This window comes from Cavia porcellus, unplaced genomic scaffold (genome assembly GCF_034190915.1).
Source record: "Cavia porcellus strain 051 isolate PalLab524CR breed Dunkin Hartley unplaced genomic scaffold, mCavPor4.1 scaffold_2, whole genome shotgun sequence".
NCBI lineage: Eukaryota > Metazoa > Chordata > Mammalia > Rodentia > Caviidae > Cavia > Cavia porcellus.
The window spans coordinates 120,109,410-120,134,683 of record NW_026947485.1 but is presented as its reverse complement, the minus strand read 5'-3'; the positions used below and the strand labels follow the sequence as shown (position 1 = coordinate 120,134,683).

The following is a 25,274-nucleotide window of genomic DNA, read 5'->3' as shown; positions in this document are numbered from 1 at the left end:
CATCCTTAGATGGAAAGACTCCACAAAGTGCACTTCAGTCTTAATGCAAGTTATAATCTGGCAGGGGACACTGAAAGGTACGCATGCAGCAGAAATGCAACAGGAGTGAAAACACTGAGGAGATGAGGTTAGGAAGAAGCACGAGTGCCATGGGGAGGCTCCAACCAGGGCGCACACAGTGAAGTGTGCCCCAGGGCCAGGGTGACACAGTAGAGAATGACTGCAGTTGCTGGGATGACAAACCTCGCAGGCCATTTCCCTGCGGCAGGCACAGCCATGGGTAACAGTCCTGGACTGCTATCTAGCGCAACTGTGGCCCCGGATACTTCAATTTCTAATTTTGGGGGAGCCTGGAATCTAGGTATTTTGTAGATACGTTCTTTATTTTAATTGTTGGAAATGTGCTTAATTTCTGACTACATGTAGTCTATACCTAACATGTCCATATCTGGTCATTACAAAAATACAAATGAAAACAACACTGTGATTCTATCATACTCCAAAAAAAATGGCTATCACCAAGAATTCAAATAATAACAAATGTTGGAGAGAGCACAGGGGCAGGAGAGAATGAACCCTTCTATACTGTTGGTGGGAATTTAAATTGCTGTACAACAGCTATGTACCACCACTGAAGAAATCAGCAAGGAGATTCCTCACAAAACTAAAAATGGATTATTCCACCCAGTATTCCCCTTCCATGCATTTTCTGGAAAGAGTTCAACACTCCATATTACAGTGATCCAGGCATACCCACGTTGATGGTAGCATAACTCATAACAGCCAAATTTTGAAAGTAGTTTATACACCCATCAACAGATGAATGTAAAGAAATTGTGATATTTGCACACAATGAAGCACTACTTTAGATAAATTTGAATCATTTTAGAAAGCTTCAAAACCATAATGTTAAGTGGAATCAGTCACATGAGTTTAGATAGTACATTTTTCTTATATAATACCCAAAGCATAAATAAAGGACAAAGTAAAAGACAGACAATAAGAAACAGAGAGAGAAATCTTTTTGTAAATAGGAAAAGGACCAAGAAAATGCAGTCAGGGTGGTGGGGGAAAGGAGGTACAGCTAATGAAGATGTGTCACATGCCTGGGCCAGATACCCAGGACGAAGGTCACCGCATAAACAGGTACTAATAAAATAAAAAATTAAAAGAAAAATATTTGGCCCATTGCTAAAGGCAATAAGAGAATGGTGTAATTAGATTTGCACTTTAGAAATACACCCTGGTGAAGGGAGGACCAGAGACAGGTAGTTCAGTTATTTGCAAAAAAAAATACTAGCAAAACAAAACCCTGTGGGCTTGAACCTGAACAGTAGAAATGTAGTAAGAGTCACTGGAGTAAAAACAATCAAGGAGCAGGCACACCAGAAGTTGATGTTTGGAAGCAAGCCGAGAGGAAAAAGTGAAAGACAATACAAGAAGAAAGCTGAGTATCGGAGTGAGAACATACATCAGTGTCATGCATTCAGGAAGAGTGGGAAAGACTGAGACAGAGGCACTGAAATTTAGGACAGAATGAAAACTGTTCCTTTTCCAAAACTAGAGGAGGTAAAGAATATGGACATGGTGGCTTGGAGTGTAGCTCAGTAGTACAGCACTTGCCTAGCATGAATGATGCTCTAGGTAAATCTCAGCACTACTTAAAAACAAAACAAAACAGTGACATTTGCAGATGGAAAAAAACATACCTTCTAGCATCTATTATCTTAGAAATGAATATGATTCTAAGATGACTGTCCAGTTTCCAACACTCTGATATACTGATATATTCTCTATTTCTTGTATATTGGTAAGAATTGGTAAATTCACTGTAATATTTATGCCTACAATTAGATTAACTTATTGCAAAGTTGAGAATCTTTTAGCTGAGCCTGATCAAATCAAGTGAGTCTTACAGTAGACTGGGTCTTTCCTTAGAAGGGATCTGAGATTTGCGGGAAAGTTCCTGTTGCTGGCCTGGAATATGGAGGTATCATAAGAAGGGCCTTCTGAGCAACCACAGCTAACAGGCAGCAGTGGACTGAATGCTGTTAACGGCTCCAAACTTGGAAGGGGAGCCCAAGGACTCAATGACAATGTGGCCCAGCTGCCGCTTTGACTGCAACCATCTGAGACTCTGAGCAGAGAATCCAGCTGTTCACGACTGGACTTCCAACCATGGAAAGTGGAGATGGTCAAAGCCTGGAAGTTTTACCTGCTAAATTTGTAAAAACTTGTTAGTTAAAAACTAATCTGGTTAATTTTTAGGAGGAGACAAAGGTTTTTAAATGAATAAATATGATGGCTTAAAAATTAGGGCAACATAAATGCCAGAAATGAGAGTCAAGTTGAAATTATTTTTCAGTAACTTTGGTCTCACTAAGCTTTATCCAAATGTCATGCCAGACACAAAATGGTCCACTAGAAAGAAAAATAACATTAGCTATACAAAAACAAATAGATACAACTACATTTGCAGAGCGTACACCTATGAGAAAACCATAGAAGAAGGCAGAGCTGCAGCAAGCCACAGCACACAAGGCCACAGGGTATTTCAAGCAGCAGTCAACAAATAGGAAAAATAGCCTCAATCATTCCTGTGAATGACAATAAGAAACTGTATCTTCAAGTTCCACTAGTCAGTGGGAAAAAATGCTGTTTCTGCTAAAACTCTAAAATAAAAATGATACATGCATGGAAAAAGATTATGCATAAATCATACAATTATTTCATAAAGCACTTCAATAATTAGGGTGAAAAATTATGAAAGAATAACAGCATTATTGCAGTTCTGTTGGCATTTTCTTACTTGGTCTTTTGAAATCACTCTGTTTATAGTCATATTTACTGTCTGGTTTCCACAGTAATAAACAGAGTCTATTTATTTTAAATACTGCATCCTCAAATGAGAAAGATTTCTTTTTCTCAAATTTATACTGTGCTCTAACCAAGATCGCAAGCCAAAAAGGACAGAGGAGACCAAATTCTTAAAAGACAAGTAAGGTCCAATATCCAGTCTTCAGATTCAGGAAAACATCTGGCTGTCCCAGCATACCAGAGAGATGGCCCAGGCTGGCCCAGTCTTCTCTGGAGGGAGACAAGAAACTCATGACACAGTGTGTCTTTTTGCTCGCTTCATATCAGTGAGGGTAGCTGTCACTGTGTTTCATCTTTCTCTTGTCAACTTTCAACTCTCTTCCCCAAGAACAAACCCAAAAAGTCTCTCTTTAGGCAAAAAGCAACAGCTTATCCTAAATCAAGCACTTGTAAGAAAATCATTCTCTGGGGATACAAATTTAAAAGTATCCCTCAAGATGATGGAACTTACCAGATAATCGCCCTCAGCGTCCAGCCCTCTGAACACCCCCATCCCAAGAGGCACTGGTGTTTTCTCAGTTGGGGATTTCAGCTCTCCTGGACCTCCCTGCAGCAGCCTCCAGGACATGCAGTCAATACTGTCTTCCTCACAACACACATCATGATCATCAGTCATCAGTTTTGGCTAAAATACGCATTAAAAACTAAGCCAGTTCTTTAGCTGCGAGTTGGGAGCATTTCAGAGGTAGCTATATCGACCTTCACAGAACACCGGCTCATGTCCTACGAGAAAACTTCCTACACATGAATCTCTGCTGCAAAACCAAAACTCATAGCTATATAAATTTCAGATGAGTCCATATCAGAGACCCTGAGGGTTATGGCCCATGAAAGCCACCATATGAGGAATCTGTTCATACAAACCATGATCTAAGTTGTTATATTTGGTCTTCCCAGAATTTATCCAAACTGCACTACTTTATTTTGTGTTGTAGTGTTTGGTCAATAGGAGCTGTCTTTTAAAATAGGTTTCAGTACGAAGTCGGACAATGTTGATGAGTAACAAATTGTACAACTACTGGGAAGTCTAAATGGGGGCACTTGTATGTCACCAGACACCTCCTAAGTCTCATGATTTCTGAGATATCTGAAATTTCTCTCCTTTTATAAGCCAATACAGGATAGAGAGACCCAGATGCTGGAAAATAAGCTCCTCCAAAGGGGACGGACACCAGAGCAGAGCAACCCCAATGCCACAGTGGGAATCATTCCCACCAGCCACAGCTGTGGACCACAGGGGACACAGGCACAGGGTGAAAGCTCACTGCAAACAGCCATCTGTTTTTCATTGATCTTCTCAGAAACCCATAGCTTCAGAGATGCACTCACTCAGAAAAAACAAAGTGTGTTACAAACAAGGAGAAAGTCATCAAATGACTCTGGTGAAGTCTAATACTCGTTAGTATGCAGATGGCAAGAGTTAGTCAGAAGACTTCCAAACATAGCTTCCTTCCTGCAGCAGTGAGAATATGTGAAGTGGGGCCACGAGTTAATGCAAACTGGGAAAGCCAATGGTCTGCTTTTATCAGCTGGCAGTCATTAAAATGGGAATCTGAAAACAAGAGGAAATAAAAGACAATTTCTTTAATTTTTTCTTGATTCACTACAGAATAGCTTAGTGAAATTTGTAATTTAGTTTAAAAATGACAATGATAAATTGAAAAATGAGAGGATATTAGCAATTAAGCAATTTAATTATGGAAAATAAGTAAACTAATTTTGATATAAACACTTGAAATCAATAGCTATTCAAAAAGACTGAAAAATTTAGAGGCAGATGCCAAACCACAATTTTAGACAACAGTACCAAAAAACTGCTGGTATCAGCAAACCAAAAGATCACTGTTACCAAATTCCAGTGAAATCACAAGTACAGATTCAAGGTCAAGACAGAAAATATTTGGCAAAATCTTTTACATTTTTTCTATTACATTTTAATGAAACAGACACATGAATGAAAGAATATTATTTCATGAGAAACCTAAAAGCAACTTAAACACCTATTTGCATTAATTCTGTTGAGGCTCCAAAAGAATAGTCATGTATAAAACTTTTGGGCCAAAATGAAAATTGCATGTATTAATAATTGTTCACGGATTCCCTAGATTTCATCAATCAGATACTATCTTATTAGAAACACGGTGGCCACTTCACTAGCTCTGTGCTTTCTTCTGAAGCAGCTTGCTCCTGCAAAACCGAGATGATAAGTACCTCTACTTCCCATGCCTGTTATTTCCAAATGAGCCTGCACTTGCAAAGCCCTTAGAACAGTCACCTGGTTCTCACAGGCGCCATAGCAAGTATTTGAAAATGACAACTTTAGAGTATCATAGCAAATCAAATTATTTTCAAGTAATCAAGTTTAAAATTGGCCTCTTGGGGCTGAGGATTTAGCTCAGTGGCATAAGCGCCTGCCTTGAAAGCAGGCAGTCGTGAGTTCGATCCCTGGTACCGATTAAAATGAAAAAGCAAAAAAAAAAAAAAAAAAAAAAAATGGCCTCTTAAGTGGGTAAAATTAAACAAGAACACAAAAAAACAGGTTCCAGTCTGCACTATTTCTGTGGCATCAAGGTAACAAGAGTCTATAAGCAGCCAAGTCATTAAAACATTCAGAATCTTGGGAACACTGCACGTGTGTATCTACTGCAAAAGGCTACGGCCAGAAATCTGAAGGAGCGTGTCCTGCACCTTGAGACCATCGTGTTAAGAGAAGTAAATCAGACACACACTTAAATACCACAGAGCTTCTCTTATACAAGAAACTCATATATAAGTAAAGAGCAACATAAAAGACAGACACTAAGAAGTAGGGGGCCAGATCTTCCTCAAATGGGGAGATCCAGGGTAGAGGGGAGGGACGAGGGAACAGGGAAGGAGACATAGAAGGACAGAGGATGTGCTGTGTGCATGCACCAGCGCCCCCGAGGGGTGTAAGCACTGCGCACATGCATCAGCAAAACATGAAACTACAAAGGACAAATCACTCCAAAGACAAAGGGTTCTCACCACTGGGACTATGGTGACACCTGCACACACACACACACACACACACACACACACAACCTCCCTTGGACTAGAGGACATCTAACACTGGAGCCATGAGGCTGACACCACCAGTACCTACAGTGTGGCAGGAGGACAGTAACAAAGCCAGGAGAACTAACGAGACTGCTTTCCAATGACACGCTCTGCACCGCGGAACTGCATTCAATAACAGATGCATAAAAGTGCTTCTGAATATGATCAAATAGTCAATCACCAATTTTAAAATTAATTACTGTACACTGATGCACAGACTGCTTGAATTCTTTTTGTTTCCTCAAATAATTTAAAATAATTTGCTTGATACGATTCAAATGTCACATACTTTCAAAGTTAGCACCTTATAAGGTTTTCATAAAAGGAATTTGATATGTTTAATTTTTCTTTCATTTCAAACAGATTAAAACTTTGGAAGATAAAAGCCAAGGCTGATTGTTTTTAAGTTCTTTTAGTTTATGACATTAAAAAGTGAAATACTAAGAAGGTGAAATTGGGATCTTTAGTGCTAAATATTAACCTTTCACAGAGTACTAATTTTAATATAAAATTCCATATATTTATAATCATGATAAAATTACAGAAACTACGACATAATCATAGTGGAACATAGGTGATACCTAATAATAGGACACATTTTAAAATGGTCATATAAAAATATACTCTTACCACATCAAGGTAAGTTCACCTAGAACTGTAGGTGAAAAATAACTTGGAAATGGTATCAAAATATCTAAGTTAAAACCATTAAGACATATGGTTTTCCCTATCAAAAATATTTTAACGTATTGCCCCAGGAGGTTTTTGGCCTGCCATCATCTATTTCAGTTATTAATTTTTATGCAACATTTTAGTCTCCCCCAAACCCCATCCCTCGCTTTCATGACTGAAAGGGTTGCTGGCCCAGACCAGACACTGTAGCCAGAAAAGCCTCAGCCGGAATTAGGGAGCTTCTGCCTCCCCCGCCCCTAGAGATTTACCTGTAACCCTATACCCCCCACCCTTCCAAACCTGCCCCTGGCGCCAAACGTGTGCCAATGAAATACTTGTGCATCTCTAATGGCCTTAGGGCACTGCCCTAAGGTTAGGCTACTTATATTCCCCCACGCCAAGTGTCCGCGAGAGAGATCGCCAGATTCCAGCGGCCAGCGCCCAGTCCTCTCTCCCGATGTTCCTGGAATAAAGGCCTCTTTTGTCTTATACTCTTCAACTTTTGGAAGCATTTTTCATCCTCTGAAAATAATCCTATCAATGACTACAGAATAATGTCCATGATTTGCATACAGAAAGATATTAATAACTCAAAAAGAGATGTAACCTGAGAGCATACGATGGCTCTTCACAGGAAGACAACTTTGTTACATATCTTGGTCATGCACAACTATATGCTGAGGCATGGTAGAAAGACACAATGAATGTCTAAATTCTAAAAATCTATTACGGTAAAAGACACACTGCCACTAATTCCGCATATAAGAGCCCTCCCCCTCACTCTGAACATCCTTGTGGACACATGAGGACCCAGCATCATGATTTTACAAGCTGCCCTTCTGCTGGAAGGCACCTGGCAACAGCATGTGCCATAATTTGATCACCCTCCCTAAAGACACTCCGAAAAGGAGACTTCCAGGGCTGCTGCAGAAAGCGCCAAGGGATGGGAAACCGCGTGTGTGTATGTGTGTGGAGGGGTGTTCCTGGGGGGATTCGTGGCGATGTGTCTTTCACCATAACACGATTTTTAATTTAAATGTGCACCCTTGTACCAGCACGTTCACTAAATATCCTAAGTCCAAATCATCTCTGAGTGTGCCCACCCAGTTCACCCACACTACGGGCACCAGCACACGTGAGGACATCTGTGACTGTACAGCTTCCTGCTAATGCACAGCCCCACTCCCCTCAAGCTTCCTCAGGTTCCCCAATCACCTCACTGCAGTCAGTACCTGACCGTCCACTAGGCTGTCACTAGAGAAAGGAAAGCTTTTGCCTTAAAAATAAATCCAAATATGACTTGAACATACAAGCAGAATTAAAATAAACATTTTAAGTAATAAAAACATAGACTTACTGTTTTTGAAAAGTTCTAAAACATTCTATTACTTTGATAAATGACCATTACTTTCACATTTTCCAAATAACCCTGTTTACTGATCTCAAAAATCTGTACTAACAAAAATTTCACTAAACTGTGTAAGTTATAGAAATTTCACTTCCAGCATATTTATTGTCTTAATCTGTCTGTTTAGGGTACAGTAGAACAGGCTGTTAATGACGTGCACCCATGTTCACTGAAGAAGAAGAGAGCAATCTGGAGAGGGGCTGCAGAGAATTTAAGAGAAATTACAATAGCTACACCAATCAGAAAAAAAAGACAGTTTTCATGTTTTTGCTTGCTGTTGTTGATACAAGATTAGTTCTCTATGATTACTGTATCTTTATTTCATAAGATTAAAATATAGGAGTTTCTTTCAATAATACTGAACAAAATTCCTCTTTGACTTCTATAAATATGAAATTGTTTTTATTTTTCTGTATGATATAGAATTGTCTTGTGAGGAACAAAATTTAATATTTATTAATCATAAAAAGGTAAAAATTGTCTTTGTCCATTTACAAATTACTTCCTCTCGCTAATTTGTTCTTTAAAGTCCCGGGTAATTTTATATTTCATATTAGCAATATCTTGGCATGAAATAATTAGTGTATATTAGGTGAATTTTATTGATTTACTAATAAATATACTCAAGACAAAGACAGTTTCATAAGCTGACAAAGATCTTATGTTATCAGCATAAAACCCTTTTATGTTGGTACCAGAATATACACAATGGTTCTTTCATAATCTCAAAGAGATCCAACCCTACTTTAAACTGTCGTATGCCCGATGGTTATTCTTTGAATTTATTAAAAAGAAAACAAATATTCCTTCTATTGGAGAAATAACCATCAGATCACCTCATCCACCCGCTGCCATGGACTTCACGGTACCACAGAAAGAGCCGTGACAGGACAGCATGCAGTGCCCTGGACTTGATGACAACCACAGCGCTTCACAGATTTAAAGGTATTGGGTGAATGTAATCAGCTTTCCTCACTGTAGTCAAAAGACAGAATCTCACATTATCATTTCTTTTGAGGAGTGCTTCCCCCTATGCAGTATTCTGTGGCACTTACATCTGCCTGTGAGAACACACATGTACATCGCGTGTGAGTAAACAGACTGTGTGGATCCCCGATAAGTGGCTAATCAGGCAACAGATTTCAAAATAAGGGGAGATATTTTTAATAATTCAAAGTTTACAGTTTTCTTTAAAAAATAATTTTTCATATGCACACAATTTTAAGAGATTTTTGTCTTTTATAAAATTAGTTTCTTATTTTCTTTCTACTTCCTAAAACTCTTACTACAGAATGATTTTCCTGAATTGATCCTCAAATTTTCTTTATCTTTCCTCTGCCATTATTCGTCTCTTCTTTTACTTTTACTTCCTGGATCACTTCCTCCACTAATCTTTCACCATTGTAACATTTTTTAAATTTAACTCTCAAGGGCACTATTTTGGACAGATGTTTTAATAACATCTCTCCTATTTCTGATACAAACTTCCTTACTTGAACCTACTCATTATAACTTATTAAGAATGACTTTGTCCCCTACGGTCTCTGTTCAAAACTATTTTATATTTTTATTTGCTTTGATCACTGTACTTATCTGACAGCTTCTGCACTGCATGTCAATACATGGTTATCCATGTACATTTAAAGCACAGAACTGAGAAAAGCAGATTGGAAGCTCCATATGCAGAAGCCATAGCAAATCTGGTCATACAGAGATCCTGTGGACCCTGAATCCAGAGACCACCCCAACGAGCCAGTATCTGCTGGCCTCCTCTTGATCAACTCCTCCTTGGACTTGAGAGTTGTAAGGCTAGCTGCTACTATTCTTGCAACTCAGCAAAGAAAGGAAGAAGCAAAATTCCATTTTCAATTATGCAGACTCCCATTTAGTTCCCGTGATTTACGGACAGTCCCTCAGCTGTTCTTCAGTTGGGTTTGGTGCTGGGAATCCACAATTTTTTCTGATTCTTATTTTGAGAATGAAAGGAGAAAGAATGCAGTGCATGCTATTCAGTGGGCTATTCCTTATGAATCTCAACTCTTCAGTTTCAGCACTGGTCTACAGCCTGACTCCTGTAACTGGAACCTCACTTGTCTCTACTTAGGAATCAGTTTGGCCCTGTAGCAAGCTCCCCTAAAAACACTTACACCCCTTTTCCATACCATTGACTGAGTTATTAAATCATTAATTGGCCTTTCATCTCCAAAATCTTGTGTCTATCTGTTATTTCCTTCTAATATTCTCAGCTTTGTGAAGCCATACTGAGTTCCTGCCTTGTTAACAAAAAACCCTTGTGAACTATTTAAAGCAATTTAAACCATTTCAAGGAAATTCTGCATTTGTAAAGGTTAATAGGCCATATAACCAATTATGCCAATAAGGATAGATGAGTGGAAAAAATTGAGGACTAAATGAAGTCTTAGAAATCCAAAAACTAAAGAAAGAACATCATAATTTAAAGTGTCATTTTTGCTTGTCAATCATAAAATTTTTATTTTAACTTTCTCCTTATCACAGCTGTCAAAATTTATCACAACCATATCTGAACATGTTTTCTTAAATTCTCTTTGCACCACTCTACCAGGATAATACATTTTACCTTTTAGAATTCAAGTAAGATATTAACAAAAAAATTACTTGGATAATAATTCACCATCTTATTTCATGTATGGTTCCCCAACTAAAATGAGTACATATGAATGGTATACATAAAGCAAAAATTCCTTTGCTATGAAACAAACTAGATTTACCAAGTGTGTATTTATAACTCAACAAGTGAATTTACAGTAGACTCAATATTCAAACAGGGTGACACCAAAACCACATCAAAATAGCACTGACAGGAATATAACACAGCTGACAGAAAGCAGCCCGTTTATCAAGTGGAGCTGGGAAAGCTGGCTATCTTCCAAGGGAGAACAAATCTAGACGCGTATCTCTTACCCTGTACTCAAAATCAAAATACACACCTGGATAAATAGAAACATTAAATGTGATGAAAGATAAACTAGGTAAAACACTTGGAGACATAGGCAATGACCTTCTGAACAGAACATCAACATCATAATAAACCTAAAATTAACAAATGGGATTGTATCAAATTAAAAAGCTTCTACATGGCAAAGAAAACAACCATGAGAGTGAAGAGACAACACGTGGAATGAGAAAAAATTTTTACCAGTTACTCCTCAGACAGAAAACTAAAAACAAAACAAAACAAGCAAAATAAAAAATAATAATCCCACATACATCTCCAAAAATAAAAACTCAGTCAAAGAAATTGGCAATTGAAATGATAGATATTTCTCAAAAAAAAGTACAAATGACCAATAGGTATATGATAAAATGCTTGGGCATCTTTGATCACTTGGGAAATACAAAACTTCAAGAATTCAAAAAAACACGCTGGCAAGTTTTATAGTTGCAACATTGAAAAGTATAATCACACCAGTCCATCCAGTAGTAGAAGTATAGTCAAATTGTGGAATATCAATACTACAGCGTATTGTACAACAACAAAAGAGAATGAACTATACAGTAAATAGCAACAAGGAATAATTTCACAGACACACAGTAAAAGAAACTGTCCCTATGAGAGTGCGTACTGTATGCTTCTACTTATATAAAGTCAAAGGACAGGCAAAAAGAGGCTATCATAAGAAAACCCAGCAGGGCAGTTGTCCATGACGGCACAGCTAAGAGGGAGCGTCCTGATGTCATGATACTCTGTGCTGAGGTTAAGGTGCTGGTTACACGGGTACATACATCTTCAAACTTTATCGCGCTGTGTATTTAAGACCTGTGCCTAAGCGCATATAAATTTTACCTAAAAAAAAAAAAAAAACAGAAATAGACAAGGAGAAAATTATGTGTGTATCTCCAGCTAGTTAAACCAAAGTCTTACAATAAGATTGCTAATGTATTAAACAATGAAGGCTACCTACACTTTAAGATAGAATTTTTTGCAATTGCTATTTTACCAAATAAACATTGATGATGTTAGTATTGGAAATGTCTACATCATAGGTTTGAGATACTGCCTAATTACAACATTGCTTTTTTCAATTAACAAAAAGTATGTGTATTAAGAAAAATTCAATGATTTCTTGAACTACTCTATTTTCAAAGGTATTATCTTGGATATGAAAATTAATTTGATTTTGGGTTGCTAGACTATTTCAGGAGTAACTTTATTATTTCTAAAGTATATCACTGAGAATATTTCAATATTTAATGCTCAAGACACACTAGAATGTTTTAAAGAACAAGAATGGTCTATTTAACAAATAGCATTTTCCCGTGGTAGTTCAATCTGCCAGATTTTGAAGCTTTTTATATTTTATGTATTGTTCTAAATATAGTTTTATCACTAACACAAATGCTTCTGTTTTATTTTGGACAGTCATCCTCAAACAGAAAATTTTATTATCCCATAATCATTCTTGCACAAAACACAATGGGTTGTAAAATCAAAATAACTAAATTTACCACTTTGTTCTTTTAGTAAATAGTTTAACTCTGCAGAAGATCCTTTGTGGTACATAGAATGCCAATTTGTGCCTTGGGAAAAATAAATTAGTTTAATCACAAACTTAGGTAATTACATTATGAATTTGTTCCAATGTGATCCAAAAGAAATTAACAAATATAATTGCATATTATAAAGATACATAAACTAACTACGGCTGAGATGTTTTTATATGACTATTTATCCAACTATGTACATAAATTGTTATAATTTGTTATAAGCAAAGAAAAATTATATTTGTTAATTTGTTTCAGATGTTGGCACAAATTCTAAATATGATTACATAATTATATAATATGATAATAGCTCAATTTCACTGTATATCAAAATTAAACAGCATTATATTACCCTTCATAAGAAACCTTTTATTAATTTTGCTATTATTCCCTTCTCTTGCATGTATGCATTCCATGCCTCAAAATAAGACAGGTATGAATAGTCTTAAATATAAGCTGTTCAAAACACCCCAAAAATCATAACTGATATTTTATTTAATAATACAGGGAAAGACCTATGAAAATCCTAAGTAATTTAGAAACAACAGTAGGTAGAAATTATTATTAGTAGCATTTAGATTTGCTAGCAACCTAAATTCACTTCCTGAGGCTCATGTACACTGTATCCATCAGTTCTTACTAGACTTTCTACTTTCTGTAAAATTAATCACCTTCACACAAATACAGAAATGCCAATAGAACTAACAAAGAAAAATATAATGATATACTACCACAATAATGATATAAACATGACTAAAGACGATCACTTGCTTAATGTGAAGCCTATTAAGTGATGAAATAATCTTCCTCGGAATGCAGTGAAAGCCCCACCGCTTCACTTGAAAATCAGCACAGGCAAAGCACCTGGGAAATCCCACAGGGAACAGGCTAGTGGTGGCAAGGAACAGCTTTGAGCAATGTCTTAACTTTTTCAACTATGTTACTTATTCAAAGGATAAAAAGGCACACTGCATTGTCTGAAGGATATACAGTATCTGTAAATAACTAAAACATGAAGAGTTGATTTGATATAAAATATATTCTGTTGGTTTGCCCATCTACACATTTCAAAATAAAACAATTAACAGTCCTTTTTCATTAAACATTTCATGACCAGATCAATTACAGTAATTTATTTTTTACTGTTATTTTTAAGCTACCAGTTTCCAGAAGGCACTTCACAGTAATAATTACATAGCAAGCAAATATGTAATGACAAGAGGATTCAGTTCATGTAACTTGTAAAAAGGTAGAGAAAACTGAGCAAAACTCAAAATCAATTTAGACAAAATATGCTCAAAATAACCTTGAAAATGATTTTAAAAGAAATTTTTAAAAAAGGAGTGTTTAATGTTTGTCTTGATACTGAAATGAGTGTGTACATAAAAATTATGTAAATATTTTTAAGTAGCGAATGCTGAAATTACTATTAACTACATTTTAGTCATGCCTACTCTCACAGTCTAACAATGTTTCAGGTGCATATTTTGATATATTATAGAAATATCTAAACTACGCTCATCTAAGGAACTACTTCCTGATTCAGACTAAATCACTGTGGCACAGGCCACCCTACAATGAATGAAATCTGCTGAGAACAGAAGTCAAGATTCACCCAGTGCATGTTTATTTTGGAATTGATATGCAACCATTTCCATCTTCATATCCTAGATGAGCACATTAATTTGGTGCTTGCTCATACACAACTACTGAAATAGGATGACTGAAGGAAGAGCAACAAAAGAACAGCTTGCTAAACTCCTGCATCAAATGGATCACAGTTCTCCTCTGACATGACTGAGAACCCTAACTTCAAAGTATTTCCAGCAGGTACGATTCTGACAAAATGGGTTTACTCATTTAAAATTTAAGCAAAGAAAGAAAACATTAATTTTCCAAATATGTTATTATTATAATGCTTTTCAATCTTGATTAAATTGTGCATATCTCTTCATCCTGGCCCAGCCCCAAAACCAAGAAATACTTGTCTCAAACGACCAGAGGGGCAGAGGGAAGAACATCATCTGAACTCTGCGCCACTCATTCCCTTGAGAGTGGCTGAGATGCACCTTGCAGTCACCTGCAGATTTGTCCAGCTGATTTACCCAGGGCAGACAGCAGACCAAACCAAGGGGGAAACGCTTTCTAAATTCAGAACCAACAGGAAGTTCCGCCAAAGAAGTACTGTGGCTTTTCTTGGTTGCCTGAGCCATTAAATACAACTGAGGAGAAAAAATTCAGCTTAAAAAGGGGGGAGGGCAACAGATTCACAGAAAAGAAAGGAAAAACAGTCCATAGTTGTAAGGCTCACCTACATTCCTGTCCTGAGCTCCTTACGATGGTCCACATATCTTACAGCCCCTTACACTGTAACTTCTTCCCTAAGTTAATGTAAGGGGAGTCTCTAGCGTGTGAAATGAAACAAGTCAATGTCCACATCTTCCACCAGTTAGGTTCCAGGCTAAAAAACAAAATCATACATTGTAGGAAGGACTTGCATTCGTACCCTTGCTATACCACTTAGAGAGTAAAGGTGCAAAAGGTCATTTCACGCGTGATTAGCACATGGACCCTCCTGGCCACTGTTTTCCTTGAGTTTAAGGTACAGATAGTATCTGCTATCTAAAATTTAACTAGCTTTCTTCAGAGTATGCGTCTCATTCTCAGAGGCAAATAAAACTAGGGTACCATATGTATTTTCATCTAACAAATAAAATCGTAAAACATTTAGAATATAACAAATAGTGTTTTCTACTAGTAACAACCATGAAAAGCAACGAAACTCAGTATCTCTCAGATACAAAGTTTGATTTAAAAAAAAACGAGGAGAGTACATAAATAAAGGCTATACAGTAACCAGGATTCAACATGTGAAAAAAATCACTTGAAAAAAAATTTTGGGGGGCTTTTTTGTGTGTTCGTTTTAAGACAGGGTCTTCCTAGATAGTTCAGGTGGGCCTTGAACTCATTTTATAATCTAGGCTGGCCTCAACCTTGCAGTGATCCTCCTGCCTCAGCCTCCTTTGAGTGTGGGGCTTACAGGTATGTGCCACTACACCGGGGTTGAAAAATTCATTTCTTTTCAGTTGTTTCATGTTTTATATTTTGTACACACATTTGTACTCAAGAGTAAACTTCTGTATGTCTCCACTTCTATTTTCACAAGTACTTTTAAAAGTAGATTTTTACAACGGTTTAGGTTCACAGCAGAAATCACACGCAGAGACTTCCCACAGGCATCTCGTCCCATGCAGACAGTTTTCACTGTTAATAACCTCCCTGCCCTGATGCTCTTGTCACAGTGGGTGAATCTGCACTGCGGTTCCCCACAAGGTCCATGGATCCACTCTTGGTGGTGGACATTCTTGTGTTTGTACACTGACATGAACCCACCCTGATACTTTACAGAAGAGTTTCACCAACCCAAAATCCTCCGTAACCCAGTGATTCACCCCACCCTCCTGATCCCCTGGGAACTCCCAACACCTGTCCCAGTAAGTCACCCACTTGCACTTGTACAAAATGCACACTTTTCAAACTGCTTGTCTTCACTCTGTAAGTATACGATTCTTCTGACGTGGCAGCTCCTGCCTTTTAGTGACAGTGCACCATGTGGAGTAACACAGCTTGCTTATCCATTTGCTCTCCGAAAAGCATCTTCATTGCACCAAAGCTTCGGCAACTTTGAATAACGCTGTTCAAGGGTAGATTTTTGTATAGCTCTACGTTTTCAATTCTTCTGGATAAAAGACAGAGAATGGGTTTGCTAGACCTTGTGGTAAGAGTTTAATTTTGTAAGAAACTGCCAGAATGTCTTGCAAAATGGTCACCCATTTGTAGGCCATCGTAATGAATGAAGGCTCCTGCCCGCACACTCCTCACCAGAACAGAGCTGGCTTTGGCCGCTTAACTCAGGGGAGCCACGGCTCACCCTCTTAACCTGCATTTCTCTAAGGACATGGGCAGCACCTCTGTCCCAATGCCTCTTTCCGCATAGTTATTTGCTATCTTTCTGGATGAGGTGTCTGTCAAGGTTTGTAGCCCACTTTTTAATCAGTTATTTCTTTTATCCTTTGGAGTTTTAGGAAGTCTTTGTCTAATTTGGTTATTTTATACATGAATAAATAGTCCTTTATCAGATGTCTTTTGCAAATGTTTCCTCCCTTCAATAATTTTCATAAACTATGACCACATTTTACTTTTCACTACTCTCATTCATAAGAAAGGAATATCAAAGTCTGCCAAGGATAATGAAAAGCCACACAGTACATTTAGCTGTATATTCTAACATTAAGGAAAAACAATAAAGGCAGAATATTTAAGAAAAAGTGAGAAAAAGGAGAAGAGGGAGAGAGAATGAGAAGGAAAGAGTAAAAAGAGCAGAAGGGGGAAGGAGAAGGAAGAAAGGTAAAAATCTTTAAAAGAAGGCATTCCAGAATACATATCAACAAACAAAAATAAATAAATAAAATTGGTCACTTAGAAATATAATTCTCAGAGAAGAAAATACAATGTTGACCTAGACTTAGCATCAAAGTCAATCAATGTTATCTTTTAATTATAAGTGAAACTGTAAGAGAACTACATCAACTCGGCTGCAGCAGCCCCAGAGGAAGAACCACCAGCGTCTCCTGAGATCCATGCTATGTTGGAACTTAGGATGCTATGAAACCAAGCAACCAGCAATCAACCTGGTAAGCAGTTGTGGTGTGGTAGGACACAGCCACCCCAAGGGGAGAACTACCAGCATCTCCTGAGATCCACGCCATGTTGGAACTTAGGACTCTGGGAAACCAAGTAACAGCTTGCCTCCCTGTTAAGCAATAGTGAGCCCACCAGTCACGGGCTTAGAGTCAAAATCCCACTTCCCCTGCCCCTCTTTAGCAAATGGGAACCAGAGATACGAGCATCTCTTGAGAGGTTGACCATATGCAACATAGCAAATAAGGGGGATTTCCTTCTACCATCTCTTTGAAGGCAAATATTTTTACTACTGTTTTTCTTTATTCTGATTAATGGTACTATTCCATTCAATATTCTGTTTTGACAAGCTCTATAATGTTCTGTACTTCATTTTATTTTGCTATACGTGATTGAAAGAACTACTATTGTGAAAATAACGAGATATACTGTGATGCCTGTTATCCTGATGACCTGCTGTGAAGTTCTGTACCAATTTCACTACACTGTCTCAATTGGCTTTGTTCTGTCTTGTTCTGTTGTATTTTACCACCTTCAAAATAATAAAAAAAGAACTATATCAACTTATTAATAAAAGTTCCTGCTCTATTTTAAAAGGAATCATAATAAATTATAATATACAAATTCTCTTTTTATAGTAAATTTTAAGCCCTAGTGGTATTTGCATATGTAATCAAATCATCTACATAAAATAATTCAAAAATAACTGTATCTCTTGTCTACAATTCAGTATTTCAGGAGTGCTTACTTTGGCAGGTTGAGAATAGCATGCTTCCAAAGATACATTCATTTCCTATTTCCTAGAATAACAGTATTTTTCTCTCATGTAGGTTCCTACATCCATCCTGCAGCCTGCAACACACTGTGTCAGCACAAGAGTATCTCCTGTGACTGCATTCCTAACCACACCCACTACTGACATGTTTGCTGTCTTTATAATACTGTCATTTGGAGAATTTTCATATAAAGAAATTACAGTACATGCAGTCTTCCAGAATTGGCTTTTTTTTTTTTTCTTCAGTGAGTGAAATTTCCTTGAGATTCATACAAGCTGGTTTGGTTTGGTTTTTCTTGAGACAAGGTCTCACTATGTAGCCCAGGCTGCATGCCTCAGCCTCCTAAGTGCTAGGATTACAGACATGCAGCACCATACCTGGCTTTCATACAAGTTGTTTTATGATCAGTAATGGGTTCATTTTTATTTTTGAGTCCCATTCCATAAATGCACCGGTTGTCACCCATTCACCTACTAAAGAACATCTGAGTTGTTTCCAGGTTTTCAGTATCAAGAATGAGGCTGCCACCAAGCATGGTGGCACACCCTGAGGTCCCGGCTCCTGAGCCTGAGGCAGAAAGATTTCAAGTTTGAGTCCTACCTGGGCAACTTAGGAAGCCCAACCCTTTCCCAAAATTTAAAAAAAAAAAAAAAAATAAAAAGAATGAGCTGCTGTGATCACAACACTGTAGTTTTTGTTAATACAGTTTTCATCTGTTTGGGATAAAAACCCTTGTACCACTGCTAGGTGCAAGTTAAGTGTAAGAACATGCCACACTGTTTTCCAAAAGGGTTGTGACAATCTACATTTCCACCAACACAAGTGGGTTAGTTTCTCCACACCCTTGCCAGCATTTATCACTTTGACTACTTTTTACATCAGTCCTTGTGGAGCTGCATAACGCTAATTCATCCTGATACACCACAGCACTCAGGGTGCAGCTAACAGTTTTCATTTGGTGATCAGCACAGGAAACAGCAATGTCTGCTCTCACTAGAGGCAAAACCACCTTGCCAGGCCTCCTGCAGACAGCCTGTGCCACACCTGCTGGCGATGCCAGCAACTCTGAAGGGTAACCGTGTCTGCACTTACACTGTACCTTAGGCACTGGCTGAGACATTCAGTCCAACTCAGGCGGACATTGGAGTTGTAAAGCGATCCACTGCCATCTATACCAACTCATTTCCTCTAACCCCACCGCTCTGCTCTGAGGACCACATGCAAAGAGTCACAAAGTGCGCTATGCTTATGTTTACATAATGGTGTTTGTTTTCATTGTAAATAAATCTTATTTTAAAACTATTTTCAAAACCACAAGCTCTGAATCAACTAAGATCTATATTCTGAATCGTTAAACATTCTGTGCTATCCTGGATGATTAGTGGTATCTTTATTGTGGAAATAACAATTCCAGTCACAATAAATCAACGTCAGAGCATGTAAGTCCAACAGCTTCATTCATTGTTCAGCCTCCACCAAGGCAAAGATGTTTGGTATAGGGGGGATGCAGGTACCGGGGTGTGTGTGTGTGTGTGTGTGTGTGTGTGTGTGTGTGTGTGTGTGTAGTGCTCATGCTGAGCCTTCAGTAAGTGCTCAATACTCACAATGAGTAGTTAATATTTACACAGGGCCGTCTATACTGCACCTACACTTTCTGTGACCACTGAATGCGGTACCTTGCCTTGGATAGTCTTTTCTCCTTAATTGAGCAGTCAGTTAAATTGCTTGGGAAACAGTCTGTACTCCAAGTGACCCCGGCTACTCAGACAATATATCATCAGACCACACAGTTACACTGCCATTCAAATCCTGACCTACCCCACCATGCTTAAGAAGCTTTTAGCACCAAGGAGCTTACCCGGAAAAGTAATGGACTGACTTCGCTATGATAGACTGCTGCAAGTGGGCATAATTCAAGGATACACAATAAAATCAAAAACACTGCTTTTTAGACTTTCAAAGACTCCACTGTAATAGTAAACCATAGAGACAGCAATGAAAATAAAATAGTGTATGAGGAATAATTACATTTTACAAGAAGTTATTTGCGCAATGTTTAAAATGATTATGACACCATACTAGAAGTTTTTAAAATATAATCTAGTCACTGTTAAGAGGACTCAATTATTATTTAGATTTTCAATTTGTATTAAAGAAGTTTCTTTCCACTGTTTTTAGATTTTAATATACTACTTCAGTAACTCGACCACTTGAAAAGATTAATTTCTAAGTAGTCACTTACTGAGATCAAGCACTAAATAACAGAATGGGCAGTGAATGATATTTGTTTAGGTGGCAGGCATTATCCAGCCAAGGCTCACTAACCCCTCACTCAGCTCTCCCTGGGTGGTCCAATGTGGTGTCCCAGCTGGTTTAAACATAGTACACCAAACAAACTGTTATTTTAATGGAGAGAAATAACATGCTCTGTTTTTACTACCCAAAACCCTGAAAGAGGGCTACCATTCAGAGCATTTACAACTGCCCTGATAACAGCTAAGTGGGTGAGTATATCGGTGCATTTATAAATGAGTTCTAACAAGAGAATTCTAATTCTTTTTTTTTGGTACCGGGTATCAAACTTATGACCTTACACTGCCAGGCAGGCGCTTGTACTGCTGAGCTAAATCTTTCTTTTGTGACAAAATACTATTTCAAATCAGGACTGAATGTTTTAAAATACTGAGTCACATAGAAATGCAATTTCTGTGATTACTCCTTTAAAAGATAAAAAAGAAAGCAATAATTACAATTAAGAATACTAGGAATATTTGGAGTTTTGGGTTGAATGAGTTATTCATTTTGTTTTAAGGTTTATTTCAATCATTATGCTGCTATTAAGGTATAATATATAACAAAAGTATGGCATGTACAAATATTTGCATTACATGTATTTCCTAACTCTCAAAAAATAAAAAAATTGTACATAAGAAGATAATGAAACATATTTCATTATAGTAAAGTTATTTGAAAACAGGCTTGCTGTACCTGATTGAAAAGAATAAGATCTCAAGATAAGTTCTGTGAACAACAGAATACCATGTATAAGAAAGTTTTTTTCACATTTCATGATTCCTCAGATAGACTACAAAGGGCACAATATAAACATGTGCTTTGTTGTAGAAACTGTTAAAAAGTGAAAATATAAAGCACTATGGTCACATTAACAAGCCAGATAGGATTTGATATTTAAAGCAAAACAGTATTCTGATAAAGTGCTTATTCTGGCTACTGCTATCACTGTACAATGCTGCAAAAGTAAAATGTCATAAACTACCGTTTTACTTTGTAGGTGTGTAAGTAGTACAGTTAACTGTAAGAAAAGTACACCTTTGCATTTCAGAAACATTTGATACAACTTCTTCTATTTTCTTACGTCCTTTGCTTGCACTACTATTATCATTTTTATTATTAAAATGCCCTAAGTAAGCTAGTCCAGAAAAATTCATTCTCTTTTTCATACTTTAACCCTCACAAATTCAAGGAAAATACTGAACATAGTGTTACAGAGAGCAGATACTAGAGAAGAATTAGCTTTAGAGAACAGAGTATTGTATTCTCATACATTAAAAGTTGAGCTACTGCGGGGCATGGTGGCTCACACCTGTAATCTCAGCACTTGGGAGGCTGAGGCAGGAGCATTGTTGCGAGTTTGAGACCAGCCTGGGCTACAAAGTGAGTTCAAAGCCAGCCTCAACTACATAGCGAGACCCTGTCTCAAAAAGACAAAAAAAAGTTGAGCTATGAGCAGCTGGCTGATGATGTCACATCTGGTTCATTAGACCACGCCTTCCCTTGAGCCAGGAAGTAGCCCCATGTAATTAGAAAACAGCACTAGAAGCTCCTCTAACCAGCAAGAACCGATACAAGGACAAAGTCTTGAATGAAATCAAACCCTCTTTTCATAACCGAAAGTGTGCCAGGTGATTGAGCAAATAACAGGTCCCATGTTATATCTAAAGCAAAAACAAGAAGCTACATAGAAGATAGAAATGAATGGAGTAACAGCCTCCAGGGCAGGCGTCTTTCCCTGAGGACCTAGGTAGTGATGGTGAATGCTTTAGAGCCTCCAGGGATCATTGCCAGCTGGCGGCAGCAGGCTTCCGGGATTCACCACCACTGACCCACTGTGTGTCTGGTATGAGGCTACATTATTTCACACAGTAGTCTCACTTTAAAATCACTCTTGCCATGCTAAACAGACATCGGTGATGATACCTTTTAAATCAATTTATTTTCAATTCATAAAAATTATCCCTACTTACATTTACAGTGCAATTTTTTAAAATATGCAAATACTGTAGAATGGCTACATCGAGGAAATGAACACACACATGGCCTCTCATCCTACTTTACAGTGAGTGCTGGTAAAATTTGTCTTAAGGATTTTTAAGAATATAATGTACATTATTAATTACAGACAATATGGTGTGCAACTGATCTTTTTAATTTTCTACCTCACTGAAATTTTGCATCTTCTAATCAACTCTTCAAATGCCTCCACTGCCCAAACCTTGGTAATCATTCTGCTCTCTGCTTCTCTAAGGTCAACTAGTGTCAGCCAGTATTTCTCCCTCTGTGCAAGGTCATTGCGAGGAACCCAGGAACTGAAAGGTCTCCAGGCAAATCCATGTGACTATGAATAAAGAATTTCTGTTTCTTACAGCACTTAGTGTTAGTGTTAGTCTACTGTGCAGAAAAGGTCTTTTTTATGCAGTGGAAAAGAAATATATATATATATATATATATATATATATATAGAGAGAGAGAGAGAGAGAGAGAGAGAGAGAGAGATGTAGATATAGGTACAGGTATAGATATCTTCATTCATCTACTGATTAATATTTAGGTTGATTGTATCCACACTTTTTGAAGATAATGATTATGACACTGAGATTCAGACAGGTTAAGGAAGTTGTCAAAAGTAGTAAAAACAAGTAATTGCAGCCAGGACTCAAAGTCAGGATGCCCTGACTTTGGACTCAGTATAATTAAAAACTGTGTTTAATGTTCTCTCCTCCAATAAGGATTTCTGATATTCTTTTTCTTGCAGTAAATTCATAGTCAAGATAAAGTTAAATCATTTTTTATATTTCCTGTGGCTGAAATTACAAAAAAGTGAACTTCTTAAATTCAGGCTACTGGACTGAGAAAATGAAACAGAAGAATATGAACAATAATAGCAAGCACCCCCACATCTGTCACTTTCAATACAGGACCTCTACTTGGAAAGCGTGTCACTCTATAGTGAAGTACAGCAAATGCTTGCTGAATGCTTGTGTGTGTGTGCCAGGCACTAGACCGGGCGCTGGAATACAACAACGCCCAAGACCAAATCCCTGTCATCGTGGAATTTCACAAAGACCATATAGAAACGAATGTGTCATATAGTTCCTTCTCCTCCAGAGGAATTTGTGTTATCAGCTACAAGCTTCTTAGAGAAATCCATTTTCCCACTCCAACTGAGACATTTCACTGATGATACAAAACCTACAGGGCCTTCCTGCTATTACCCACAGGCAATCGGCCACTGGAAAGGTGGCTATGAGATCATACGACCTATCCATCAGCCAAGGCATGACCCAGCCTATTACTTGTTTTCCCCTGACTCTTCCAATTGAGTTTGAAACAGCTCAGACTGTTTCGCTGCCAGATTGTTTAGTCTCACAAATCTCACCATTAGATACTTTTTCCTGAAGTTCAGCCTAACTGGCCCTTTGCTTACTTTCATTTCATAAAACTCTTTTCAGTGTCAATACCAGCTGCTTATTTTCCCTGGGAATGTTCTACTTTTCAAATACAGGCATGACTTTAATCAGACAAGACATAAACTAGGACAGCACAAAGACTGCTTCTAAGCAAGCAGGTCAGAATACCAACTTCTGAAGAAGCAGAGAGTTTAGCAGTATAAACACACTCCTGCTAACATACATTGCAAAGCCCTGAGGCCTCAGGGCAGGAGAGCTCAGAAGCTACTCTGGACCTCTGCTTCAGCCTGGGCCGGGGTTTCTACAGGGATGCTCTCCACAGGGGATCACGCTAACCTCAAGGCAAAACTCCAATGCCCAGAATCCCAAACAACATGTCCCGCCTTAGGGCTTTTAACTGAGGGATGAGCCCAACCTCTCCCACACAGGGCAGCTAAAATTTCACAGGAAAAGTCTTACACTTCTCAAAAATCAGAGGACACATTCCCAAGAAAATCATAGCATGTGGAAAGTGAGGCAGCAATTTAGAAAGAGCAGAGCCAGATAAAGGAAGCTCCCCACTCCACAGACAAACAGTTCAGGTCTCTGGCTAACCCTCAGCCAGGTACCAATGAGACAGACTTCAAGGCATCCTGCTGAGGGAGACCGAACTGACCTGAATTTTCAGCTAATCCCCACCACACAGCAGACAGAATTTAAATTATCAGGCTCAAATTATCAGACTTGGAAAAAATCAAACAGGAAAAATTATATATATATATATTTGTGTGACAACTTTTCAAATGCCTCTAACATAATATAGTCTCTAAAATGTATCACTTATAATATCCAGTATAAAATCTAAATGCTCTTAACAAATGAAATAAAAATACACTGAGGAGAACAGATAAGCAATGGAGAGTGACATGGATTTATCCAAATGTTGGAATTAGCAGAAAAGGATTTTAAGTCAGTTAGAATTATAGTTAACAAAGGTCAAAGATTAAAATGTGATAACAAATCAAAATGTAGAAAATCTCTGGGGAGAAATAAAAACTATGAGCAAGAATCAAATGGAAATATTAGAAATGAAAATATATGAATATTTTAAATCAAAGATTGAAGTGAAAGGACATAATAAACTTAAAGAACAAGCAAAGCAGATTATACAATTTGAAGAACGGAAAGAAAGATTATCTAAAACCTATAAAAAGAAAAGCAAGAAAAGAGAATGGAGAAAAAACAACTCTGGAAAAAAAGTAGCTGAGAATTTTACAATTTTGGTAAAACATACAAGTTTACAGATTCAAGAAGGTCTGTCTTCAAAGTCTACAAAGTGACATTTTTAGTCCACCTCCAAGCACATCATGACCAATTTGGTGAATGTCAAAGAGGAGAAGATAAACCAGGGGAACGCTAAGCAAGGAAGTGCTAACTGCTCAGGAAGAAGAATAGAGATGAAAATGCAGGAAGCCAACACACTGAAGTCCCAGAATCACGCAAACAAATGTTAATCCAGTGTACTGTGTCCAGTGCAAAGGTCTTTCAAGA

General features: G+C 37.7%; 1 protein-coding gene and 1 long non-coding RNA gene across 8 annotated transcripts in view; one reads left to right on the top strand and one right to left on the bottom strand.

The window, feature by feature from the left end:
* The window catches only part of Xrcc4 (X-ray repair cross complementing 4), a 259,434-nt gene that overhangs the window by 193,944 nt on the left and 40,216 nt on the right, over window positions 1-25,274 (bottom strand). The gene's annotated exons all lie outside the window — the stretch shown is intronic.
* On the top strand, window positions 8,745-17,830 carry LOC134475275 (uncharacterized). The gene is made up of 3 exons (XR_010046393.1): window positions 8,745-8,980; window positions 14,231-14,389; window positions 17,125-17,830. It is a non-coding gene; the product is annotated as an uncharacterized LOC134475275 (long non-coding RNA).